General features: G+C 44.8%; 1 pseudogene; it reads left to right on the top strand.

Annotated features, from left to right (window-relative positions):
- Nucleotides 1-4,249, top strand: part of LOC146817993 (uncharacterized) — a 46,258-nt pseudogene extending 42,009 nt beyond the window's left edge.
- Nucleotides 4,250-19,980: the final 15,731 nt, after the last annotated feature.

The raw sequence follows: 19,980 nt of genomic DNA, 5'->3' as shown, positions 1-19,980 counted from the left end.
CCGCTTGACAGGAACAGCCCCCGCTCTGCCGGGGGCGGGCTCAGTTAAGTAGCGCCTCCGGGCGCGCAAAGTGCGTGGTTTCTACTTCCGGGTCGCTGAGGGGCCTGGGTAATGTAGTCCCCGTGGAGAACTCCCCCCACACAGCGGTCGCGATGTCAGGCGACGGCGGGGGGGAGTCGTGAGGCCAGACACGAAGGAGCGAGTGGTCCAAATAAACACACGAGGCCACACAGGTGAGCAACAGTGATCCGCTTGATCCGCTTGACAGGAACAGCCCCCCATGTACAGAGACAGCATAAATCTATGTCAAGGGTATAGCAACACTATAGTACCTGGCAATGTAAGATCCTCAGTCCTGTCCGCGCTACCAGTTTTCTTTGGGGGGGTCCTCCCCTGCCTCCTCCTGTCACTGACGGGCACGGACAGGCCCACCCTTGCCCGGGCTTCACCCGGGGATAGCCCGGGTGTGCCCGTGCATGTCCTGCGCTGCGGGAGTCCCGTGCCGCTTATATGCGCCTCCGGGTGCAGGATGGTGACGTTGCGTCAAGCGCCGCTTGTGGCGCTGGGAGCGGTAGTCCCTTGACTCCTCCGGTCGTCAGGAACACAGCCCCAGTGACTCCAGTGGCGGTGGTGGCAAAGTAGATAAGCAGGTAAGTGATTGTTAGGGAACCTCTTAATTAAATTCCTTTGTGACAAGGGCTGCCAACTAGTCCTTTTTTGGAACACTTAAAACATGCCTCCCACTGTTTTCAGTCGACCCTCTATAAAAACCAGGACATTAGCTAACTTTGGTAAAATCTACCCGGACAGCTGTAGAGAAACAGTTAATTACCTGGCAAATATGGGATATTTGGTCACTCGATTCCAATCCCGTTATGAAAGCCCTCCGACTCGGTTCCAGAGAGCTTTTCCAGTGAATCGCGCTCCGGGGGTCCGTGCAATCGATTCCGATGCATCCATATTGTGACGGACTCGGTTCGCTCGGACTCCCATTGCACTCTATGGGAGCCTGTGTACCAAATGCATACACAGGCTCCCATTGCAAAAAGGGGTTGGTGGGGAAAAGCGTGCGCTCTGTGGTGGGCACCCAATGGTGCCCGCCACACTTTGCATGCATGGAAAGGGGGGACCCATGGGTACCTCCACGGGACCAATTCAGATGGCCCGGGTGAAGGGGTGCCTGCTTAAATCCCCAAAAGTCTGAGTCCCACAGCCGTCTCTGCAAAACTGAGTCAAGACGGCTGTCAGAATTGTGCATCGTACTCGCTCGTTTGGAAGAGAGCTCCATTGCGCAGAACGATTCGGCTGCAAATGACTTGGACTGCCAGGATCAGGTTCAGAGACGATTTGGTCGGCGTGGACGAGATCTTTGCATCGTACTTGGTCTTTCAGAATGGGGGGTGGTTTGGTCGGAAACATAGGCTCCAAATCGGATTTGCTCATTCCGGAACCCATCTGGAGGGCTTCTTAATGGGATCAGAATCGGGCTCTATGTCGGAGGGAAGCAAGCAAGCTGCATGGTATTGTCAGGCCAGGCTGCATGAGTATTATTTGATCACTGGACTGCCTAAGGGCTTCTGCATGATGTTTTTGTTTTGATAGTATTTCTGCATGAACAATTTACACTAAGGGCCAGATGTACGACCGTGGAAATAGCGCCACGCAAATTGCGAGTTTATTGCGACTCGCAATTTGCGAGGCTCTATTTCCAAAGTACAACAGTGTATTTCACACTGTTAGCGATTCCCAATGGGGACGCAAATTGAGAGGCTCATGAATATTAATGAGCCTCTTGCAATTTGCGACCCCATTGGGAATGGCAGGCCCTCCCAGGTATGGTGGCCTGCTGGGCTCAGCAGACCACCATGTCTGGGACTGTTTTTAAATAAAGCAGGTTTTTTTTTAATTCAGCCTGTTTTCTTTAATGGGAAACGTGATGCATTTAAAAAATAAAATTTGAAAATTTTTCGTTTCATTTTTTAAGGGGAGGCAGTGGTCCCTGGGACCACTGCCTGTCCTTAAAACATATTTTCCCCTGCATTTGCAAAGGGGAAGGGGTCCCCTGGGGACCTCTTCCCTTTTGCTAATGCATTACCACCCTCTTGAAGAGAGTTGTAATTTGGGACTCAAAACATTCTTACATAGGGTTGCGCTCGCTATTAGGAAGGAAAGGCCCCTTCCTAATAGCCAGTCTCAAAACCCTATTTTGCGAGTCGCAAAAAATTGTGAGTCGCAAAATAGGGTTCGTACATTCCCCATGCTGTTTTTGCATGTGAAAAAGGGTTCGCAAACCCGTTTGCGCATGAAAAAATGGTTGTACATCTGGTTCTTAGTGCATGTAGTGGGAAATATTTACCACAGTAACACATATATTGGAGTGACAGCGTGTTATATATTTTGTGGGTTGCTTTAGGTGCATCCTATTAAATTTTGATCCTGTCTTGCCAGACCTTGGCTTTAGGATTTCTGGCTCTAGAGTGTTAGGGTTCAATTGGGAGTTGTGCTGCCTGGACTGCAGGCAAGTATTGTGTTGTGTCCCAATAAATTAATCAACTCTACTCTTGGACTCTGTGTGCCTTGATTACAACAGTGGCGACGAGCAGAAGAGGTGCTTTCTACCTTCACCACAGCACAGGAGTAATATCCTCTTCTTGAATTACTTTCTACATGTTGGATACCCAATCTGCTTTGGCAGTTTTTGGAGTAAATGGTTGCAGGTTCCTGAACCATTTGGAATTATTTACTGTCTTTGGCCACGGGCAGTATCAGGTACTTTTGACTATTTGTGGTGCTGTTTTTTCCCTTTTCAAAGGATTAAAGCTTACCGTTGCTCTGAGTGCAAGTTAAACGCATGCGGCTCGAGCCTTTTGCTCAGCGGGATGGTGGAGTATTCTCCTTGTGACGCATTGCTGCCTCACATCTGCTGCGGAATCTTCACCATCTCTGGACGTCATTCTGTGCTGGAGTGGAACGCACACACACTCGCACTGTATTGTAGATATGCTGTCAGGAGGCGGTGCGATGTGTGTCTTCTGTTTAAAGTGTTGCTTGGTAACTGCACTCATTCTATGTGCTGCTGCCTGGAGGGTGGTGCAACGTGCGTTTTCTGTGTGGAGAGTTTCGTAGTAACCGCACGCAACGTGACTTCCTCTACATGGCAACATTCTTCTTGTGCCTTGGGCACTCTTGTGTTTGCGCTGATGCTCACGGCAGTAGTGTGAAGTTTCCACCGCAAATTCTATAACCATTTCACAATGGATTGTGTGCATGCATAGTGTTTGCAGCGATGCACATGGCAACATTCGCATTCCTTTTCTTTTGAAAGTGGCTAGCAACTTGGAACCAGTGTAGCACCATCATCCATGTGCATTATTGTGCATATATGCCGATGCGCACGGCAAAGCTTTGAGTTCATGGGGCCTAAGACTAAAGGTTGATGGTTACACCGGGAGGGAGAAGTGTAATTCTGCATGCTGTATGCTGTGTATTTTACAGAGGGACAACTGAAACCCGGTATCAAGGGTGTGTCTTACAGTGGTTTCATAACTATATTGTTGTGGGATTGTCACCATGCAGTTTGATCCCCCTTCTTAAATGTTTGCAAAGTAAACATGATCCCCCCATTCCATGGACCAGGTGGAAAGAAGAATTCTGACCTACAGATAAGGATAATAATAATAATGATTATAATAATAATAATAATCAAAAGATTTGTAGAGCTCACAGCTACCTCGACTGAGGTGTCCTGGCGCTAAAGCAGATAACAACAGCGCAGTGCCGGCGAGGATCTAGTCTCTATGCCTAAACAGCCAGGTCTTCAAGGACTTTCTAAACTCCTGTCCAGAGTGCATCATACATAGTTGAAGAGGCAAGTCGTCCAGCATTTGGAGGTTCCCACCTCGAACGTTCTACCCCCCATTATCGCTTTAGCAAAGCGGGAGAGGGTGAGGTAGTGTTTATGATTGGACCTCAGCAATCTGCCCTGCTGGTAAGGGCGAAGTCTATTCCTCAGATAGTTTGAGCCTCTGCCCTGGTAGGCCAGGAAAGCGAACGTAAGGGCCTTGAATTCAACTCTCTTGGCAACCGGGAGCCAATGGAGTTGTCTGCGGTGGGGGGAAATATGCTGACGGAGAGGAACCTTGAAGACCAGTCTAGCGGCCGTGTTTTGCACCATCTGCAGCCTATGGATCAAGCCGCTAGGCAGACCCAGATAGAGTGCGTTGGCGTAGTCAACATGCGAGGTGACTAACGCATGCACTACAGTTTTACGGGCTATCTCTGGCAAGAAGTCGATGGATTTTCTAATAGTTTTCATCTTGCCAAAGGAGGCCGCAGATAAGTGCGTCACATGGGCAAAAAGGGATAAGTCATTATCTCATCTGACTCTAAGGTTCTTGAACGAGTCCTTAGGTACAGGAGCAATTCCCAGTTCTGCCGGCCACCACAGGGCAGCCGGGAGTGGGACTGGTTGATTAAAAAACTGAACCTCCGTCTTATCGGCATTGAGCTTTAAAAAACTGATGCTCATCCAGCCGGAAATGCTTTTTAGACAGTCTCTGAAGGAGTCAAAGACTGATGACGGCACCTCACTGAAGGAGAACATCAGTTGGGTGTCATCTGCATAGGATATCACCTTGATCCCCATATTAGCAATGAGCTCCGTCAGTGGTGCCAGATAGATATTAAAGAGTAGTGGGCTTAGGGCTGAGCCTTGAGGCCCCCCCATCTTAGTGGTTTTGCAGCAGAGGGTAAAGGGTGGAGAAAGACTTGTTGGTCTACGCCATGAAAGTAAGAAGTGATCCAGCCCAGCCCTGTCCCATGGATGCCAATTTGCTTAAGATGATCAAGCAAGATGGAGTGAGACACCGTGTCAAACGCTGCACACAGGTCAAGGAGTACCAGCTTGGTTGCAGAGCCCCGATCCACTGCCCTGCGAATAGAATCATCCATCTCAATCAGTGCCGATTCAGTGCTGTAGCCAGGACGAAAACCAGACTGGGAGTCATGCAAGGATTCAATGAAGGCAGCCAGCTGCTGATGTGCTAATTTCTCTAGGATTTTAGCAGGGGCTGCAAGAAGAGAAATGGACCTGAAATTAGTGGCGACTTCAGGGTCAGCGTTGGGTTTCGTTAGTATGGGGAGAAGGAATGCATGTTTCCAGGCAGATGGAAAAATCCCTAGCCTAAGTGAGGAGTTCCAGATGGCATTAAGGGGTGGATTCAGCCACTCTGCCAATAGGCTGTATTGTCTAGCTGGCCCAGGATCTCCAGGTGACCCGGATTTGCATTTCTGAAGTTCAGCCAGAGAAGCATCAATTGGAATCATAGTGAACTCAGAAAACACTGGCTGGTTCTGGCTGTAGCCACGAGAGATGTCCTCCCCATTAGGGTGGGGAGCCGCAGGGAAGGCGGCATAGATCTGAGAGATTTTGTCCTCAAAGAAGTTCAAAAGGCTGTTGCACAGCTCCAATGAAGGAACAGCAGGGTGCATAAGTGCCAAGGGGTGGTGAAAGATTTCACGATCTTAAAAACTTCCCTAGAGGAATTCCTAGCACTGGCAATGCGATCGGCCAGGAAATCTCTTCTCTTAATAATGAGAAGTTTGCCGTATTATTTTAAAGCAGCTCTATAACCAATTTTATCATCCGTGGCATATGATTTTCTCCACTTACTCTCCAATCTTTTGCAGTCGCTTTTTTTAGCTCTGATATCCTCTGTGAACCAAGGAGTGGAGGGGGTTGTTCTAGAAGAGCTAAGGAGCCTCTGCGGCGCAATTTTATCCTGGGCCTCCACGAACCAAGCATTCAAGTTTACAATGCTGTCATCAAGATTATTTGAAAGGGGGGACTCAGAGTCCTTATGAAGAGGGGTTAAGGACTCTGGGGAGACCCTTTTCCAGTTCCTCCTCGGTTCCTTAAGGAGTGAGGTGACCCTGGCCCTAACCTTCAGGTGTATCTGGAAAGGGACCAGGAAATGGTTCGACCAAATCACCAGGGTGGGAGTGTTCACTATATCCTCCTGTAGATTAGAACAAATAAGGTCCAGTGTGTTGCCTTCTTTGTGCATAGGAGAAGAGACCAGTTGCATCAGGTTAAAACCAGCAAGCGACAAATTAAAATCCGCACTATGGGAACAAGAGAGATCATTGACAAGTAGGTTAAGGTCACCTAGGACCGTAAAGTTCGAATAGCGAGTGCTAGCCTGGGCAATATAGTCTGCCAGAATGGGTGAGGAACTATGGCGGCAGCCCGGGGGCCTGCAGAGAAGGAGCCCCGCAAAGGAGGCAGGGGAGGAAAGTTTAATGCAGAAGAGGAGTCCTTCAATGCTGCCCATCTGCCCAAAATTGGTAGTTGACATCTCCTAGGTATCTTTATGGATAATCGCCAGACCACACCCAGGACTGTTGTCTCGCCTATTAGCACAGACTATGCTATAGCCCTGGGGAATGGCTAAGGCTACTGCCGGGTTGGAGTCTTCACGCAGCCAAGTCTTCGTCAGGAACATAAGGTCTCAGTTATTGTCCACTAGGTATTGGTGTATGTCAAGGGCGTGTTTGGGCAGCGACTTACAATTAATGAGGCAGGCTTTTAAGCCAGGGGGCTTAGAGGACTTTGGAGGGGTTGGACATGACTCCTTAACCACCCGAGAAGCGCAGTAGGGGCAATGAAAAGGCCCATCTACATCTCTAAGTAACGCTAGTGTCTTGCCCGGGCAAGTGGAGGGTCTAAATGCTAGGAGCTCATCTCTGTCCCAGTCACGCATGCAGGCAGCAGCATTTTGGGCAGCATAACTGGCCCTGGCCGCGGTCCGGATGCGCGCAGATGGGGGCAGACGGCATTGCCTTTGGCGTGCCCGCTGTGCGTGTCCGCTGAGCGTCAGCGCCATTAGCCCTGTAAATAGTTAGGAACCAGACTCGATGCAGGGACACTAAAGCATCTCACCTCCAAGATGGCGGCAAGTACTGGCACACTGGAAGTGAGTAATAGTCAGGAAGCCCTCCAACCAGGAAAAGAAACTCCCTCCACACAATCAGCAGAGTATCTGCTGCAGTGGACCGGAGAGCGAGGAGAGAGGTAAGATAATGCGCGAAGAATGGTAAGTGAAAAGAGCAGTTTTCAAAGATCCCTGAGTTTAGTAAAAAGACGCCAATAAACGCTGTTCAAAAACACTAAGGGATAAAAACACACAATGCATAAAAACACAGTAGCAAGGTAAAGGGTAGAGGGAGGTGCAAAGATAGCAAGTGCAGCTCTCGCTGAGCACACTAACTGCTTACTTGTTAGTGGATAGAATAGGAAAGAATAATATTTTACTTCACTGCTTAGGCTCGGATGGGTAAGTAACCTTCAGGACATTACCTCAAGTTGCTTCTCAAGGTGAAGGTCATTTAAATGGGTTTGAGGAGGCTTTGTTGCACATGGAGCACAGGTTTAGGCATACTTCCAGCATAGTCTTGAATAGTTTTAAGTTTTACACCAGATCTCAATGTGAGAGAGAGTCGTTTGATGATTTTCTGACAGCCTTGAGGGTGCTATCTATGAAGTGCAACTTTGGAAATATTACAGATGAGATGATAGGAGACCAAATTATTGTGAATGTTATTAGTAAAAAATACAAGAGCAATTATGGGTCATGGGTGATCCAAAAATGAAGATGCCATTTCTACAGCCAAAGCTTTTGAACAATCTGAGAAATTGATGAAATCCATACATGACAGTAGTGCTAAAAGTGTGTGTGTGTGTGACAGATGGTGTGTGTGCTTTTGGGGATAATTCCACTCGCAAGGGTATGCCAGCGGTGAGGAAGTTTAAAAAAGCCATAAGTCGCTATTGGTGTGGTAGTCCCAGTCATGTAGCTTCATTTTCCCAGTGCCCTGCAATTGACAGGGAGTGCAGTAAGTGTGGATGTATGGGGCATTTTGCATATGTTTGTAAAGATGGCAAATCATTTTTCAATCTACCCAAGGGTTGAGCCGTCAGTGGGAAAGTGGTGGAGTCTGTGAGGGGTGCATGTGGTAGTGATACTCAGCAAGACAAGGAAGTGTTATCTGTCAAAGCATGTGAAGGGAAAGGGAGGAAGAAGTGGTGAAAAGGTCCCCCCAAGTGCAAAGTCCTGGTACTTGATAAAGAATTGGAGTTCATGGCGGATTCAGGATCCCCATGGACGATAATTACTGTGCAGTATTTTGAAGAGAAGTTTGGAGGAGTTTTGGCTCAAGGTGATTTTAAAGAGTCGGACATAGTGGCTCAAAGTTTTGATGGATCTGCCATTGATGTTGTGGGTTTCACAGAAGTAGACATAATGTTTAAAGGTAGGGAAGTCTGGATCATATTGAATGTAGCGGTCAAAGGAGTAAATGTTTTGGGGTGAGAGACCAGTGGAAATTGGGTATTATTTTTAACCCGCATAGCACAGAACCTGTGTCAGTTATGAATGATCTTAGTAATGCTGAGTTAGTCAGTTTCTAGAGGTGTTTACTGAGAAGTTGCGAAATTTGAAGGTCCACACTCATCACATCAGACTCAAACAGGGGGCACGTCCTGTGAAAAAGAATTTAAGAATGGTACCCATAAATGTGAGGGATGAACTGAAAGGCATGATCAATTAGTTTTTGAGTGTGGTGTCATTGAGGAGGGTGAGTCTTCAGAATGGGTGTCACCCATAGTTTTAGCAGGCAAGGTAGATAAAACATTTGAGAACACATAATGCAAATATAATAGTTGATTGTCACCTGTTACCAAATATTAATAAAGTTGCAAGCATGTTGGAGGGTGCAAAGGTGTTTTCCACCCCTGACCTACGGTTAGCTTATCACCAAATCCAGTTTTCTGAGGATTCTTAAAACTTGACTGCATTTATCACTCCTCAATGGTTGTTATAGTTCAAGCGGATGCCCTTTGGCCTCGCATCAGTGGCGTCTGTTTTTTAAAGGGCAATATTTCATATTTTCAGGAACATGGAAGGTTTTGTGAAGTGCTTCCAGGATGATATTTTGATTTTCTCCAAGGACGTGCATCAACACTTGGAGTATTTGAAAGAAGTCTGTAAGGTGTTGGGAAGACATGGCCTTATGTTGAAGGAGAGCAATCGCAATCTGTTCCAGGACTCTGTAGAGTATGTTGGACACATGTTGTCCAGAGAAGGTGCGGGTCCCAAGAAGTGTTTGGTGGAGGCTATTGTTAAGGCTCCTGCACCGGACAACGAAGAGAAGTTACTATCATTCGCAGGTATGTGTGAGTATTATAGCAAATTCATCAGAGATTTCGCCACTGAGATGGAACCTTTGAGATAATTAACCAGAGAAAATTTTAATTTCATGTGGTCTGAAAGAGAGCAATAAACTTTTGATCTGATAAAATCTGAAATTGTAGAAACACCGACTTAAAACATTTTTGGGTGAATAAAGAATGTATTATAATGGTAGGTGCGAGTTTGTATGGAATGGGAAAGTGTTCGGTCGCAAAGGAGTGGTAAAGAGGAATGGAATGTGGCATTTGCTTCGCGCACTCTTAATGACACTTAAAGAAGATATGCAGTAATAGAGAAGGAGCTATTGGGATGTGTGTGGGCTGTTGAACATTTTAGAAATTATATTTGGGATTTGCGGTTTACTTTGAGAATAGACCACAAGCTGCTAGTGGGGATTTTGTCCCCAGGAAGAGGAGGGAATGCTACGGCACGCATTGTGAGGTTGATGTCTAGACTCCAGGAATACATATTGAACATATTCCTAATAAAAGTAATGTCACAGCAGACTGTCACATATTGTCCTTGACTCATGAAGGACATTTGCATATGTCCTTTATGAAAAGATTGGTAGAACAACATTTTAGTGACCAGGGTTGGACAGAGTGTTGGATAGAGTGGTACGGGAGTGTGATGTTTGTCCTAATCGTGAAAAAATGCTGAAAGTGGTACCGGCACCTTTGTGTTCAGTGGAGTGGTTGGAATTTCCATAGCAGAGGATAGAGTTTAATATTTCCGGGCCATTTAGTTCTTTGCTGGAGGAGTTTTGGTTTGCCATGGTTTTAGTGGATTACCACTTGAAGTGGCCTGTGGTGAAATTTGTTCCTTAAGTTACCACAGGTGTGGTCATTGAGTTCTTTAAGGAGTTGTTTGCCAGGGAGGGTTACCCTGATGTCTTCTTACCTAACAATGGGGTATAGTTTAAGTCTCATGAAATGGGGAGTTTTCTCAGATTTTGCGATATCCGTCATGTTACTACTGCTTTATACGAATCTCAAGGTGATGACCGGGTGGGGAGGTTTAACCATGTATTGAAGGAGAGTATTGTGTGGGCGTGTGGTATGGAGTGGAACAGAAAGATTAACTGAGGGAGAAGTTGTGGATGTATCGTATCATCCCACATACCCCCCACAGAAGTCATCTAAGCTTCTGAGAGGGAGAAATCCTGTGTCTAAGTTGTGGCCATGGTGGTATAAAAGGAAACTCAAGGAGGAGAAGATGGATTGCAAAGAAGTGACCATTAGAGTAGAAGAGAAACAGGAGAAGATTAAGAGGGCATTTGATGCCAAGTGGATGGTCAAGAAGCCTAGTTTTGAACTGGGTGATTGGGTCAGGAGGCGTAAACCGGGGATGTTGGCCCATAGTGGTTTGAGATTTGGCAAGGCTGTGAGAGTGGCCAAGGTCAACATGAACAGTGTGGTTACCCATGATGGCAAAGTTTGGACTGTCAGAAGGGTGGCCCAGTGTGAAGGTATAAATGAAGGGCATGCTCATTCTATAAACAGAGATCTGGATGAGTGTGTTGCTTCAAGCGTCAAGATGAATTTATTGGGACGCAGAACAGTACTCGCCCGCAGTCAAGGCAGCACAACTGCCAACTGAACTTCAACACTCTAGAGCCAGAATCTTAAGGCCAAGGTCTGTCAAGGCAGGATGAAAAGTAAAGAAGGTGTACTTAAAGCAATTCACACAATATAGAACACAGCATAAAGGGGTGGAGTTAAAATAAGCAGAGTCAAGTTCTACATTTAATTTTTAAAGCTCTTCTGAAAAACTGGCAACAAGGACACATTTGAAAGTAAAACTATTCAGTTGTGCACAAATAGAGGTTAACCCTAAAAAATGCTTAGAAGTTAAGGTATCTGCTGCAGAAATCTTTGTATGCCCAGCAATTTTCAGGAGATAATAATAATGGTAAAGTCCCTCTGGTGTTTAATGCACTTTCTGGAGAGATCTGTGTTTGTTCTAGTCACAGTTTTGACTCATTAAAGTTTAAAGTGCATTCTGCAAAGCACATTGTGTAACACACAGCTCACAGATTTGTATTTTATGTAGGCAGCTCAGTGGATTAGTGGATTATTTTGTCACAAAGATTCTTTTGTTTCTTTCAAATCCTAAATTAGCATCCTTCTAATATAGCACAGTGAACTATGAACCACCATCAATAAGATGTGTGCATACTGTAAAGCACAGGTTTAGAACCTTATGGGGGTATATGTAAGAGCCCCTATCGTCACCACAATGTCACCTATAGTGACGTTGTGGTGGCGAAAGGGTCTGCGCCTTATGTACAAGGCAGCATTATCCTGACAGAAATGGTCCATCCTCACAACCCCTATTCCCCCTTTGTATCACTGTCTGTAAGTAATACACAAAGACCAACTACCACCCCACCTAGCCATGTGACCAAGGATGCAGCGTGCAGGCACCAAATGGTTGTGACAAAAAATGCCAACTTTCTAAAAGTGGCATTTTCAGAATTTTGACTCATTAAAGAGAGTTCTAGATTACAATTGGAAGTTATCACTTATTAAATGTAATAAGCTAGCACAATGTTATTCTATGAGAGAGGTAGGCCTTGTAGTAGTGAAACACTAATTTGCTAGTTTTTTACTACAAGGACATGTAAAACTTAAAAGTACATGTCTAACATTATATATATAAAATGCACCCTGTGCTAGGGCTAATTTAGGGCCAATCCTATGGTTGACGTAAATGGATTAAAATAGAAGGTTTTGGCCAGGCAAAAGGTTTGCTATGCCAAGCCAAAATGGCAGGTTAAAACTGCACACATAGGCTGCCATGGCAGGCCACAGACTTGTTCTAAAGGTACTTAAGTGGGTGGCACAATTAGTGCTGCAGGCCCACTAGAAGCATTTTAATTTACAGGCTGTGTGCATATGTAATACCACTTGCCAAGGGACCTACAAGAAAAATTAAATGTGTAAGCTAATTTTACCATGTTTGAAGGAGAGAGCCAAAGCACTTAACACTGGTTAGCAGTGGTAAAGTGCACAGAGTCCTAAACGCTAACAGAAACACATTTCAGAATACAGGAGGGTGAAGGCAAAAGGTTTGGGGATGACCCTACACACAGAGCAGGTCCAACAAATGGGTCACACATTTTGCCTCACTATGGTCACTGGGATTGTGACCAGCTGGTGTCAGCAGAACACTACATCTGTAATTGTATTTCCATAAAGTCAACTTTTAAAAAATAATTCTGACCCTTTACCTTATAGGAAATGCCTTAGTTTAATAAGCAAGTGCACTTTATTTTGTTTGTTTGAGAGTTTGCAGTGGTTCTGTGGACCATTGCTTATTTCAAAATATTTTCTGTTAACATTCATACAAGGGGGAGGGTCCTCAAGGCACCCCTTCCCTTATGCAAATGGGTTAATACCCCAACTTTGAGGCTGGTCACTTTTTAAAGCTTTAGGACAGCTATTTTGATCCTACATTATTGAGACATATGGATAGGAATTGCTATTTGAAAAGGACTCCTTTAACATGGCCCTTCTAAATAACATTTCCATATCCTTTTCTCAAGCCGTTTTAAGAGTCAGTATAAATCTACTCACTCCTAAAATGTGTTTAGTGCAGTGTTACAACTAGTTTTGCAGTCTCAAACTCCAAATCTGAGCATTTGCGAGTGAAAAAATGCTCTCTACATCTGACCCCTGGTTCGGGTCACGTCCCCTTATATAGGTACAACTCACAGATGACATAGACTCAAATCACAGCAGTTACATAAATGGGTATGATGTGATTTGGTGAATGATTGTACATTTAAGCCAGTTATATTATGTCATAGCAACCTAAAAAATAGATAAAGGTTTGTTATATAACAGTGTTAACAAAACTGAAAGAGAATGTGACCTTACAGTCAGAGTTGCCGGCTTTGGAAGTGGGAAACCAGCTTTGAGTATCGGCGTTGGCCTAGCATCCTGTGATTCTGGGAAAATCACTTAGGGGCATATCAACAAGGGCTTTATCTCTGCTTTTTTGGCTTTAAAAGCCAAAAAAGCAGAGATAAAACTAGCGCCCTATCAACAACAGGGTGCTAACACGCAAATTTGCATGTTAGCACCCTTTTACTCTACGCTTCCCCTTGCATCTCTAATGAGATGCAAAGGGGGCGTTCCAGAGTAAAATTATAGGAGAAATGTCGCTAAGCGACATTTCTCCTATTATCAAGAATGTCGCTAACCCTGTTAGAGACAAAAAAAGCAGCGCTAACCGCGGTTAACGCTGCTTTTTTACGTCTGCTAATTTTCAGACTTAGCCATGATATCCTATGGAAGGAGGATATCATGGCTAAATTTGCCTGTCCCTATCAACAAGGTAACGTGTGAATATCGCTGGGTTTCCAGCGATAATCTCACGTTAGCCTGTTAGCGTGTAGATTTTTATCGCTATTGAGATAAGCGTTGCTAATAGCACGCTATCTCAGCGATAAAAATTCACGCTAGCCGGCGATAATTATCCTCACGCTAAGAGCGCTGAGCGATAATTATCGCCGGTTGTTGTTGATATGCCCCTTAATCTCCCTGTGCCTAAAAAATGGATGCCACCTTGTGTGATGTAACTGGTGCCTATACAAAGCACTCCAATACCTTTGGGTCGAGATTGCACTATATAAAACTGCAAAAATAGAAAAGAAACCTATTAGGTCAGTTTAATCCTGCTGCACTAGATCGATAATAGTTCGGTAAAATTTCATTCCCAATTTGTATTCTGGTCTTCGAAAAAGGGAACAAAACCATAGCAAGTGGGTGGAAGCATTGACAGCAAGAAAGGCGGGACACGATCTATCACTACACACTCGTAACAATGAACGGGGCAGGCCCTGTAACCCTAAGACCAAAGGTAATCACTACTATATCAAGAAACAATGGTTTACTTGGGAGGGGGGGGGGAATGGTAACACCAACTCCAAGACGCCTATTGGTATTTGCACTCTTTACAAAATTATTAACATAACATAACACGATAGGAGAAATAAAATTCAAAGGCAGCACAATCTTGTTAAATTTAACAGATACAAAAATAATTAGTTTGTAACAAGTAAGCCCACAAGGATAGAATGAACAAATTGAAAAACACCTGTACAAACTCTTACCAATAATTAAATATTTTTTTTTGTCAAAAGGTGACCAGTCTCTGCCTTTTTCTGTTTTTTCCTACGTCGCTTTCTTTTAAATGTCTATTGACAAACGTTCTTATGACGTACCCAGTAAAATTAAACCTCTGGGCTGGAAACATCGACAATTTCTCCTTTTACAACATGGAAAAAAAGTCACCTTCTATAACCTCGATAGAGAAACTATATATAACACTATATGATTACTATGCGGCCTATTGTTTCAAGTTTTCACTTCATGTATGAATAAAGTATTTTGCACCTTGTTTATCACAATTTACACTGTCGTCACAATCAGCCCAGCACTGTGCATAGTAGTTTTCACCTTATTGTGGGTTTAAGAATTGGGCAAAAAGAACTAATCCTTTGTTTTATTGTCTTCTTTCTTTTACCCAGACAATGTGGAATCAGGAGCACACTTCGGCCATATTTATAACAGAATGGCAAAGCGTGGTGTTAAGCAAAAATTGCTAACGCCACGCTTTGCCATTTTGAAAATGCAGGGATGTGCCGTATTCAAAAGAATCAATCAATCAATCAATTAATCAGGGTTGATAAAGCGCATCTACTCACCCGTGAGGGTCTCAAGGCGCTGGTGGGGGGAGGAGGGGAAAGGCAGCTCAGTTTAGTGCTGGGGTCATCCGAAGAGCCAGGTCTTGAGGTCCTGTCTGTTCTTCTTTAAACTGGAAGCCAGTGGAGATCGCGTAGGTGTTGGGAGATGTGACCGCGACGGGATGTCGAGGATCAGTTTGGCTGTGGCGTTCTGAACAGCCTGGAGTTTGCTAAGGAGTTTTTTGTTGATTCCGGCATAGAGAGTGTTGCCGTAGTCCAGTCTGCTGCTGATGAGTATGTGCGTGAAAGTTTTTCTGGATTCGGTTGAGATCCATCTAAAAGTCTTTTGAAGCATGCATAGGGTGTTGAAGCAGGATATAGCATTGATCTGGCGGTTAATTGTGAGGGATAAGTCTAGTATGATACCCAGGTTTTGTGCGTGGTCTGTCGGGGTGGGGGGATTTCCCAGGGCGGAGGGCCAGCAGGGTTCGTCCCATGCGGAGGGGGTGGAGCCCAGGATGAGGAATATAGCATGTTACAACTCGTGCTTTTACTACGTGGTATTTCACAACACGGTTGTTACAACGACCGCGTTTTCACGTGATGCCATCACTACGCAAGTCATTACATCGACTTGCAGTAGGTGGTGCCGTAACATTAGGAATGTTTAATTTACTATTCCAACTCCAGCCTACGCAACAGTAGGTAAGGTATTGGAATAGTAAATTATACTATTCCTGATGTTAGAGCGCCATCTACTGCAAGCCGATGTAATGACTTGCGTAGTAATGGCATTGTGTTGCAACAACGTGGTCATTGTAACAACGGCGTTGTAAAGGCATCACGGTCTAATGACCACGATGTAAAGGTTGTTTCCAAGGATGAGGACTTCTGTCATTCCACCGTATTATACTATGGACAGGTGTTACAATTATTTCTTTTCACACATGAGTTTAGATGGAAAAGGGCTTCTTTTTATGTCTGGTTGACGCGTTTCAGCCCGTTTAATTTGGGCCTCATCAGGACTGTGGGCCAAAGGAAACCTTGCCGGAGAGCCTGTCTCGGCGTCTGCAAAGGCAACTCCAACCTCGGCCGAGCTAAATTATGGTAGAATATTTAATCCACATCTAAGAAAAAGAGGCAAAGTTGTCGGGCGGTCAATCTGGGCTAAATCAAAACTTGCACGTTCGCGGTGAATATTCATAGGCAAATGGTCTCTAAGTCGACTTCTTCTCACGCTGTATCCCTCTCACTAAGAATTCTGAACGCCATGAGGAAGGAGCGGATGTCGTCGGTGGCGGCGAGTAGGGTGGTCTCGGTGCTGTAGTTGCTTCGGAATCCGGATTGGGTGATGTCCAGGACATTGTTAGCTTCGATGAAGTTTGCTAGCTTGGTGTCCACAGCCTTTTCAATGACCATAGCTGCGAATGTAAGCAGGAAGATGGGCCTGAAGTTCTTGAGGTCCGTTGGGTCTGCGGAGGGTTTCCTTTGGAGGGGGTTGACTTCGACATGTTTCCAGGTGTGTGGGAAGTAGGCAGTCTCACAGGAGAAGTTGATCGTGCGATATAGTTTGGGTGCAATGGCAGGTGCTCTGTGGGAGATGTGGTGTAGGCAGGGGTCTGAGGGTGCTCCGAAATGGATGCTTTTCATGGTCTTCAAGGTGTCTTCTGTCATGAGTAGGATCCATTTGAGCAGGGCTTGTTGGATGGCGTTGCATGATGGGTCAGCGGGAGCGTGAGGTGGTCTTTTATTTTTTCAAAGTTGTCGTAGATCATCATAATCTTATGGTGGAAGACGGTGCTGAGTCTGTTACAGAGATCTTGTGATGGTGGGACTTCTGTTGTTTTGCTGCAGGGTTTGGCAAATTCCTTGATGATGAAGAAGTGCTCTTTGGTGTTGTATGCATTGGTGAGGATTCTGGGCCCGATTCACAGAACTAACTTAAGACAAAATCCTAAACTTACTACCATTTTGGTATTCACAGAAGGCACTTACTCATTTTGGTATTCACAGAAGGCACTTACTCATTTCGGTATTCACAGAAGTTAGGAGTCCTAACTTTAGGACTCCTAAATGCCTTCTGTGAATACCGAAAGTCTTAAAATTAGGATTTTTCTCAGTTTAGTAGTAGTATAGTTAGGACTCCTAACTTTAGGACTCCTAAATGCCTTCTGTGAATACCGAAAGTCTTAAAATTAGGATTTTTTTCAATTTAGTAGTCCTAAATTTAGGACTCCTAACTTTAGGACTCCTAAATGCCTTCTGTGAATACCGAAAGCCTTAAAATTAGGATTTTTCTCAGTTTAGTAGTAGTATAGTTAGGACTCCTAACTTTAGGACTCCTAAATGCCTTCTGTGAATACCGAAAGTCTTAAAATTAGGATTTTTCTCAATTTAGTAGTCCTAAATTTAGGACTCCTAACTTTAGGACTCCTAAATGCCTTCTGTGAATACCGAAAGCCTTAAAATTAGGATTTTTCTCAGTTTAGTAGTAGTATAGTTAGGACTTCTAACTTTAGGACTCCTAAATGCCTTCTGTGAATACCGAAAGCCTTAAAATTAGGATTTTTCTCAGTTTAGTAGTTGTAAAGTTAGGAGTCCTAACCTTAGGACTCCTAAACTGAGAAAAATCCTAATTTTAAGACTTTCGGTATTCACAGAAGACATTTAGGAGTCCTAAAGTTAGGACTCCTAACTTCTGTGAATACCGAAGTGAGTAAGTGTCTTCTGTGAATACCAAAATGAGTAAGTGCCTTCTGTGAATACCAAAATGGTAGTAAGTTTAGGATTTTGTCTTAAGTTAGTTCTGTGAATCAGCCCTCTGTCTTTAAGGGATTTCTTCCTGGTGGATTTGATGAGTTGGTGGTGTGCAGTGGTGGCTACTTTGTGGGTGGTGCGTGTTTCCGGGGTTTTGTTATTCTCCATGTCTTTTCAAGTCATCTGCAGTAGCGTCTGGATTCTTGGGGCGGTGAGTGTGTTGGCGCAGTTCGTGATCCATCGGTGGAGGTTGCATGCTGCGGTGTTTGCATCTGACATGTTGACTGTGGCCTCCGTTTCCTCCAGTTCCTCCTGTGGCACTGGACTCCCACCTTCTGTCACCATTGCTGCCTTCCTGTTGGCACCGGCTTTGTGCCTGGTTTAGATTTTCACATCATGCAAGCGCCTCTTGGCCTCCTCCATTGGCCACCTCGACATTCTGGCTGCATTCAAGGTAGTCTGATTGTGGGTCAGTGGCTGGTTGTGTTCTGTCACCTCCGTGACACTGGTCTTGTTGTCCTGCGAACTGCACCCTGTCTTCCTCTCCCTCTTCTCCTTGGCCTTCCCAGACCCTGCTGTTCCTTGCTGGTGGTCTGTGGGGCTTGTGGGGTTTGCGTTGGCCTCTGCGCTGGGCCAGGTTGTATCCATTTTGCTACGCACTTTAGCTTCTTTCTGGTGTGTTGTTTTTGTTGGTTTTATAGTGCATTTTCCCGCCAGACGCGTGGGATTTGCAGGCCTGCCACTGGTTTTCACTGCTTTTTGTATCGCGATTGGCCTCATCGCAGCTTTTTTGGTGTTTGTGTTTCGCATTTTGGCGGCGTGGCATTGATTTTAACACGGTCAGTTGACGCGTTATCTGGTGACTATCGAATGGTACCGCCGTGTTGTGAATACCTGGTTGACATGGCGTACATTTCCCGTGATGGACTGAGATGTTGAGGGCATTTCTCCTTGTTTCACCAAGTTAAGACCAGGTTTTCCATGGTCTTAATTTTGGCACTGCCTCCTATTTACGTCACACTTGTAAATGGGGGCAGCGTCAAAATCAATGGGTGTTGCAGTGGATTGCCCACCACTACACCCATTGCCCAACCTTTTCATGCAGCATTTAGCGTGGAAGCGTGCCTTATTTAAAATGCAGCATTAAGCCACGTTAAGTGGTTTAACGCCTCCCTGTAAATAAGGTGAAGAGATTATCGCCAAAGGAACATTGCAAAAACTGACGTTCCTGTGGTGATAGGGGCTTGTAAATATGCTCTCCCATGTCTTTGCCCACAGTACAAAAAGCAGCGTAAAATTTTTTTGTTTGATTACAATGGAAAGTATATAGTACATAATTGTTGGTAATTGTTGATTGCTCTTTTCAAAAACTTGAATCCTTCACTATGGACGTGGATGGAAAAGGAATTGATGCATTTGTGCTCTTCTTTATGAAATTTCATGGATGAACCTTCAACCTAGAAACTAGACTTGATATAATAATTCCACATGCTTTTACTCTGTGTTTTAAGATTATCATTGATTTGTACAGCACATGCAAAGTGAATTTAAAATGAATTCATGTAATGGGTATTAAGATGTATGTTGATCCTTTGTGTGATATTCTGTATATTTGTCTTTGTTAGAACTGAGCTTTCTGGTTGTCAGAGTATGCACCCTGTACAAGCTGGAACCATCACTGTAGTCAGGGTAAGCTAGATACACACTAGAAGATAACCTGTACTCACCCGCTGGTAGCTTGACACACAGCAGTCAGGCTTATCTAAAGAGGCAACATGCAAAGTATTTGTGCAACACACACACACACACAGAAACACAATGAAAACATCACAAAAATACTCCGCACTGGCAAGAAGGTTTCATCGACGAACCCCTTTACAATGCAGGCACAGCATCATCATTGAGCCACACTGTCCATTGGCATTGTGCAGTCCGTCAATGCGATGTCGTCGATCAGCTCCTGCGTTGGCATTGTAGGGCAATGCATCTGTTCCGATCAGCACAAAGTCATCACTGCGTTGATTTTGATGGTTCTGTACAGTAGAAGTCACCTTTCAAGGGCCCAGAACTGGATTGGCACCCCTTGGCAAGGAAGGACTCGCAGATTGCAGTGTCCAGGTGCTGTTGTAGGGTTGAAGGAAGTCTTTGTTGGTCCTGAGACTTCAGAACAGGAGGTAAGCAAGCAAGCTCTTGGAGTCACTCTGGGTTCAAGTGAGATGAGTCCAGACCTTATCCTCATCAGGGCAGAGAGAGCAAAGCAGAAAAGCAGGTCTTCCAGAGTAG

This window comes from Triturus cristatus, chromosome 6 (genome assembly GCF_964204655.1).
Source record: "Triturus cristatus chromosome 6, aTriCri1.1, whole genome shotgun sequence".
NCBI classification, from domain to species: Eukaryota; Metazoa; Chordata; class Amphibia; order Caudata; family Salamandridae; genus Triturus; species Triturus cristatus.
Note: the sequence above shows the minus strand (reverse complement) of the source record. Positions and strands in the feature narration are given on the sequence as shown.